This window comes from Nicotiana sylvestris, chromosome 10 (assembly GCF_000393655.2).
Source record: "Nicotiana sylvestris chromosome 10, ASM39365v2, whole genome shotgun sequence".
NCBI classification, from domain to species: Eukaryota; Viridiplantae; Streptophyta; class Magnoliopsida; order Solanales; family Solanaceae; genus Nicotiana; species Nicotiana sylvestris.
The window spans coordinates 77,877,264-77,884,784 of NC_091066.1; the positions used below are offsets into that span (position 1 = coordinate 77,877,264).

At 33.8% G+C, this 7,521-nt stretch overlaps 1 pseudogene; it reads right to left on the bottom strand.

The window, feature by feature from the left end:
- Nucleotides 1-1,526: 1,526 nt before the first annotated feature.
- On the bottom strand, nucleotides 1,527-5,082 carry LOC104222763 (L-ascorbate oxidase homolog; annotated as a pseudogene).
- Between the last annotated feature and the right edge of the window lie 2,439 nt (nucleotides 5,083-7,521).

Consider the following 7,521-nt stretch of genomic DNA (forward strand, 5'->3'; position numbering starts at 1 on the left):
GATATTTTTCTCAATTCCTTTTTTTCCTGTGTATATTTATCTCCAATCTAGGACTTGTAGAAAGTAAACAATAATTTGTGTTGTGATGCCTCTCTCGCTTCATCTCTCTAGTCCAATCTCTTTGTAATAACGTTGTTTGTTCCGCTATTTTTTTATTTTTATAGTGAATGGTTGTTGTACATATGTACCGCTATTTTCTTATTTTTATAGTGAATGGTTGTTGTACATATATAACACCATTTAACGTTGAAATATTTTTTTTTGCTATTGTTGACAAAAGTTGTCCAAAAAATAATTTTTTTTCCTTTTTTAATATTACATATAAAATATAAGAAAAATATCCAAATTTAAAATCTCAAAAATATGCTTATTTACTAATTAAATTTTAAAGAAAGCAAATACATTATTAATAAATTCATAACCAAATGCGAAAAGATTTGAACTTCAAGTGCACATTTTAAAGCTACTAGAAAATTAAAAATCTTTAAAAATTAATGGAAGAGCTATGCAATTGTAACTTGTTTCATAGATTTCGATCTCTTACTAGTTGTATAACACTTGAATTGACGGAAATTTGTGTCCAAACTTTCATCAAAAGGGCATCTGACACATTCGCTTGAAGACAATCTAAGAGTTTAACAGTTGAATCTTATATCTTAGTCCAAGTAGCAGTAGGTTGAGGTTCTTCAAAACTATGAAAAAGTTTGTGCAGTGAGATAAATAATACAAGCATATCTTTTAATGGAATTAAATGAAATCTTTAATTACGAAAGTATGTTCTAACATAATATTTTTTATTATAAGTAGTAATTAAAATTGTAAAATTTTTGGTAAAATTTTTAGACTTATTATTGGTAATCTTAGAGATTATACATGGTTATTATAGAGGACAATAATTTGACAAAAAATGTAATGCTCTAAAGATGGTTGTTGTTGTTGTTGTAGATAAAAAGGTATTATAGCTAGGTCAAATATAATATAAAAATAAATTCCAAAAAGAACTTGACTTTTATAGTAAATGTTTGTTATAAAAAAATATTGTTATAGAAATGTTTTGCCGTATGTTCTTTTGTATTCTCAATTTTCTGACTTCAACTACTCTGTGAAGCATATGTTTGACCATAACTTTTTGTCAAGAAAAGATATTAATGAAATAAAGATTTTTTTTAAAAGAAAAATTGAATACCTGCGCATAAATAGGAGAAAAAAAAAGCAATTTATTTGCTTTAATTCGAAACTAGGCAATGTTATGTGGAAAAGGAGAATGAAATCATGAATTGGACCTGGAGCAATGTGGTTTGAACTAGAAGCGGTAAACTAATGGGAGCAGTAATAAGCAGAAGCTAGTACTATGACTTAATCCTGACATTGCTCTCTGAGGCTGTCTACCTATAACAACATACAAGTATCCTATCATAAATCAAATTAAAATCTTATTTTTTTCACTTTGCCTGATCCACCATGAAAAAACAAAACAACAACAATAATAATTATTGGCTATGAAACGCTTTGATTTTCAGCTTAGGTTAAAGAGGTCGTGTGCGCCGGCCTGCCACCTTGCCACATAGAAGAGCATTCTTTGGAACAGGATATTCATCTCGTAAAGAGGTCGATGTGGCGTAAACCCTCATGTATAATTGTTGTCCTAGGTAATGTCGAGCCCAAAACTCAGACCTTAGATTCCACATGCCCACATTGTCAAGTGCCACATAAATTGCAGTCCATGACATAGGATACACCTGCATTTTCCAAATATTTCTCATGTTAGTTTTCTATCTCATAAATGTTGGGGTAGAGTAGCATCAAAGTCTCTTCCTCTTTTTTTTTTTTTCCTTCCTAATCTTACCTGAGTGGTGCAACGTGAAACTGCATCGCGAAGGTTGTATTGACCCCTACTAGCAGGACTCCATTCTCCTTCATCCATGCTGCATTAACATTAAGAGAATTCAATAAATAAAAGATAGTAAAAGCAACTATTTTTCTTCATAAACTTACCCTACTACCCAAAAAGCGTAGCCATCAAGGTGCCAACTCTGAATGATTCTCTCGCGGTTCTCTAATACAATCTCAATGTATGCCCTGTAGTCAGTACCCAATACAGATGTGCCGAGGTAAATTCCTCCACCGGTGGGGGCATCAGCTATGCTCCTCACACTGAATCCTCCAATCTTGAAAAAGTCAGCAAGCTTCAACGGAGTATCATCAGTGGGCACAAAGGACACACTGTTGACAGCATATCTCTGCTTCCCATTGACCTGACCAGCAGAGTTGGCAAGTCTTATAGTTCTAGTTATATTGATCATACCATAGTGGTATACACCTTGTAGGTTTGGCCTTGGTCCATTAGTTGACAAGTTGGTCCTAGACACAAAAAATGAGTACCAAGTTAGATCGAAAATACGATCAACCCACAAAAATAAAAAAATATAAATCGTAAAGAGGTGAAATCAATTAAGTCACACCTGATAGAACGAGCCTGGTTAAGGGACCAATCATTTTCGATGGTTGGACAACCAGGGGGAGGGCCGGGGACCGGGCTGTTAGAGTTGCTGTAGTGAAGTACACCGGTGGTAGTAAGAACCTTAGATGAGAAACGGGACGAAACAACAATGTAGTAGTCTTTAGGTGCTTGGTCAGCTGTGATTAGGACAGAGTAGGATTGTCCAACATGAATATCAAGGAATGAATATGTGGTTTGCATGGTGTGTGTCCCTTCTACTTCCACCAATGTCATGTTGTGTCCGTCGATCTGAAAGTTGAGTGAACTTTCCAATCCAATATTGGATATCCTCAGTCTATAAGTTTTGCCTGTACTCAGTACTCATACATAGAGAAACTCATTGTGAGATAGAGAGTGGTTTTGGTGAAGAATATTATTTATGTGATGTTCTTTTCAGAACTCTGTTAATAAGAAGAAATGCAATGGCTTGTACCTTGCTCGACTGTGAAGAAAGCACCATTAAGGCCACGACCATTGATAAGAATGCCCATTAGGAAAAGGTAACTCATAGCCGCTGTCAAGAATTGCTTTCAAGTCCTGTATAAATGGACGTTTAAATAGTACTAAACAGTAAGTACCATAGCAAATCATCAACAAAGTGTAAATTCCGTGGTGTTTATAGGTTGCTGTCGATACAATAACGAACAATTAAAAAATTTCAAAATTCAGATGGTTTGGTCATGTCCTACATAGACCTGTATATGTAACGGTCCGTAGTTTATGTGAAACCATAGTGAGGGAAAGTGTTAAAAGTGGATGCAAGTAGACCTAAAATCACATGAAAGGATATCTCGAAAGACCGACAAATCCTTGGAATCAATAAAGACTTAGCTAAAGATAGGGTATAATGAAAAAGAAAAATTTAGGTTGTTGTCCATACTACTACTACTATTATTATTACTACACTCTTACTCTATTTTGGTAATCATAATGATAATATGAGTTGAGCTAAATAAAAGGAATGAGGATTCATATCGTCGATCCTAACTTGTTTTAGATTGAAGTATAGTTATTATTGTTGTTTTTATACATCTACTTCATGAAACCCATTTCACCTTTATGTAGAAAAACTATTTGGTAAAGTTGTTTGGTTGATTTTTAGACATCGTGTAAACTAATTTTGGGTGGAGAAATGCACTTTTTGAATTAAAAAAATTCTTCCATTCACAAAATACTTGCAACACACATTCCACAATTTTCCACTATCAGCGAACAGTTTTTTCTCCACAAAGTTTTCTCAAATAAATTACTCACTAATATGATGACTACCTTGGGATGGATAAAACTTAGAAGTCTGGTCCTATCACCCTCACTGAACCACTGATCTCGTGATTTGTACTAAATCGTTCTCCTATAGCTCACTATGATAAAGGGTTGAGTAATATAATAAGACAAAGCTAAGGTGAATTCAGAAGCTAGATTATATGGGTTTAGAATAAGTGTAATCTCATGCAAATATGTATATAAAGTGCATATGCATTAGAGAAGTGTTAAAGGGGAGTATTCACTTTTTATTCAGTTGCAGTAAAATACTAATGTTTATGTTAAACATGTTTTCGTAACTTGAAAAAAAAAATGAGTCGATAACTTTTTAGAGCTAATTAACCAAATGATATTGATAGCGGAAACTGTTAACAAATAAATCTTAAACTGTTAGCGAGAGTAACAGTACCGTGTGATTCTTCTTGTACCAATCACCAATAAGTACAGTAAAGTCGGCAGCAGGTTAAGGGAAAGGAACAGGAATTTGGGGCCTGCTAAGGATCCTGATGCCTCCAAAACCACCTGCAGCTTTGTGGAATGCAAGAGAAGGGAAGTAGTAAAAACTCCCAATTTGATCCTTCATTTGCAAAATGTATGTGAAATTTTTCCCGGTGGTATTGGGCACGTCGTTCCCCATACTCCGTCTTCGTATGAGTTTCTCCTATTTTGCACTCCATTCCTGCATGTGTTTATCAAAATATTATCTCCCGAAAACTGATTGTCTGAACACAAAGAAAGATAATGAAACTGCAGGAGCGCATATAGAGCAAACATTACGGGTTCCCCAGTTACTTTTGCATACACTCTGTATTTAATTTGTATTAAAAATTTCATTACAAGTATAAGAATATTTAGCTTGGAACACAATTCGTTGGTCAAGTTATCATATAATTAACTTAAGATTGTTATAGGAACCCATAAGTTTAAAATTCTGAATCTGCCTCTCAAGGAAGGAAATTACCAAGAAAGAAGAAAAGGTTCATCCAAGCCGTTGAAGACGTTGATAATAATATTCTCGTTGGTGAGAGTAAATGTCAGGACCAGGGAATTGGCCATTGATCAGAATACCCTATACACAGAAACACACGGTACTGTAAGCTTATCACAAATAAACCATGATCAAATTAAAGCGCAATATATCTTTTCACATATTACTTGAACACAACATGAAAAAAGCAACCAACCTGTTGGGGAACACCAAGAGGATAAGTGGTGCCATAAGTAACATTCCATGCAAAGAATCTGTAAGGATCCTCTGCTCCTGTATTCACCACTATTAGTGCCACTAAAAACACAGCTACCACTAGTTTTAGCGGCATCTTATTATTCCTGCTCTTGTTTTTAGTGTCTACTTCCTTGAGAAGTTTGCTACATCAAGAAGAGGAATGGGAGGACTAAACAAGGGATGGCATATTTATAAGTGCTCTGCAGAGTAGTGAAAGTTTGGTGGGTAATTAGTGAGACAGGTAAAAACTTTCTCGACCCGGTGTTTACACCAAGAAAATGAATGCATAACATATGTCTTGTATGTAGTCCACTTGCAAAATATTACTTTCACCCTTGCATAGTCCACTTGCAAAGAGTGTTCAAATTTGAACACCCTTTTTGAATTTCCTGGCTTCGCCACTGATGTAGTCTACTTTTTACTCAAATGTGGTTAAGTGATATGCATTAGCATTTTCAATTGTGAACGTCATGGTTAAACTGCTTGATTTAGTGTAAACACTAGGTGCGAGTAAGTATATACCAGTGAGACAAGTGGTCCTCATTAACTCGTAGCCATAAAAATAGGGGATCTTACAAAAATAGCCGGTCGAATTTACTATTTATTTTTCTAATTGATATATTTGGATTACATACTGATTATACACAGTTATATACATATCATACGTGAAATAAAAATATATAATACATTCACTTGCTATTTTAGTTTAAGTGGTTATATGAGTGGCTATTTAGGTTAATCTCTATTAAAAAAAATATATGGGGAAACATTGAGGTGTTAAAAGTTTTGTACCATTATCTATGTATAGGCAAAAACTTCATTTTATGTATCTTACTTAGTCAACGGTAATAAAGCCTTTGATGGTTGTGACGTGTCGTGATGACGTCGAAACGTCGAGGTTAAGGTTGAAGGACGAAGCGACGCCGAGGTAGAAGTTGACTCAGCAGATGATCACGAGAGAATCTAAGACTGTGAACCGGCAATCAGTCTTAGATTTTAGATTCCCGAGAGAATATCCTTTGTTGTACTATCTAGGGTTTTGTGGCATGTGCCCATATAAATAGGAAAAGATGTAGATTAGAAGATTCATGGGACCTTTTGTAAAGAATTTCATCAACATTCTATGTACGAGATTCTCACTTTATTGAATAGATACAAAGTTTGACATTACATTTTTCGTCTTTTATTCCTCTCTCTCTCGTTCCAATGAGAATCTGAATCTACGATTGTTTATCACCATCCATCATTATCAGAAAGACTTCTAAGAATCTCACCCTTGTCGGGTTATCTTTATCTCATTTACTATTTGAAAGTCATTTATTTTCCGTTATTGCTATAATCTTTATATTTTCAAGTCATTATTGCTCCATTATTATCCCAAGTTTCCTTTTTAATGTTATACATTTTATAAACTACTAGATCTACCTTGAATATTGATATTGATATGATTAACCTTATTTTTCAACAAACCTAATTGTACAAAACCGAAATCCATTTTTCGGGTCATACAATCTCAAAAGAATAAAGAAATGCTAGCATTTGGCCCTTGGGATGTGGGTGATCAGTCACATAGCCGATCTAGGGAAAATATTTGTTCAAATCTAATGTTTGTACCAAAGTACGTTACCCCTAAGAAATTCACTAAATTAGAAAATGAGCCATTATCACTAAACTATAGTTCAATCATGAAGTTACAGATGACGCCAGTAATGAATCTATTTTCTGTGTTTGAGTAAACACAAATAACAGTGTTTTTCTCACGAATCTATAAAATTTAAGGACAATAAGTAAGCAGTAATTTAAAAATTCTTTAGTGCGTCAGAACAGTGAGTGCTAGGGTTAGGCGAATTGTCAAAGTCGCTTGGGGTTTGGCTCTCTTGCATTTAGCTCGATGCAATGTGGCTCGGTCCCCCAGCTAGCTCGGCTCGACTTGATTGGGACATTGGGTCAATTAATAAATAGTAAAATTTAAATTTATTGTTTATGTTTAATATATTGTAATTGATAACTATTTATAAATCTTTATTCTATGTGAGTAAAATTTTAATCTCAGTGTAGTATAGTGTGGCTTAAGCTTAGTTTATGGGTGACTTAAATGATAACTAAAATTATTAATGAGGTCCAATTAATACAATTTTTTTTGTTTTATTGTTTCTTTATTCTTTTGACTCTAAACCTCAATTTAATGTGCTAATATATTAATTTAAATCCATTGTAATTTAAGTTTTAATTTAATTTACGTCATTTCAATTCATGAATTAAGGTTATTCTTGAATTTCGTTTAAAGTTGGAAACTTGGTAATCCATGTTTTTTTTCTTTTTCGATTTCCTTTCCTCCCTGCTTCATTTATTAAAATTTAAATATATGCTTCACTCAGATGCTTTTCCTTACATAGAAAAAAGATTTGCATTTCTTTACGGAAGAAACTGTCGTTTTCTTCTGCTTGCTTTTAAGAATTGGTGATAGGTGTTATGTAATAGTAACAAAGTTCAAAGTTCAAAGCTCAGAGTTGACTTATCTTTATCATATCAT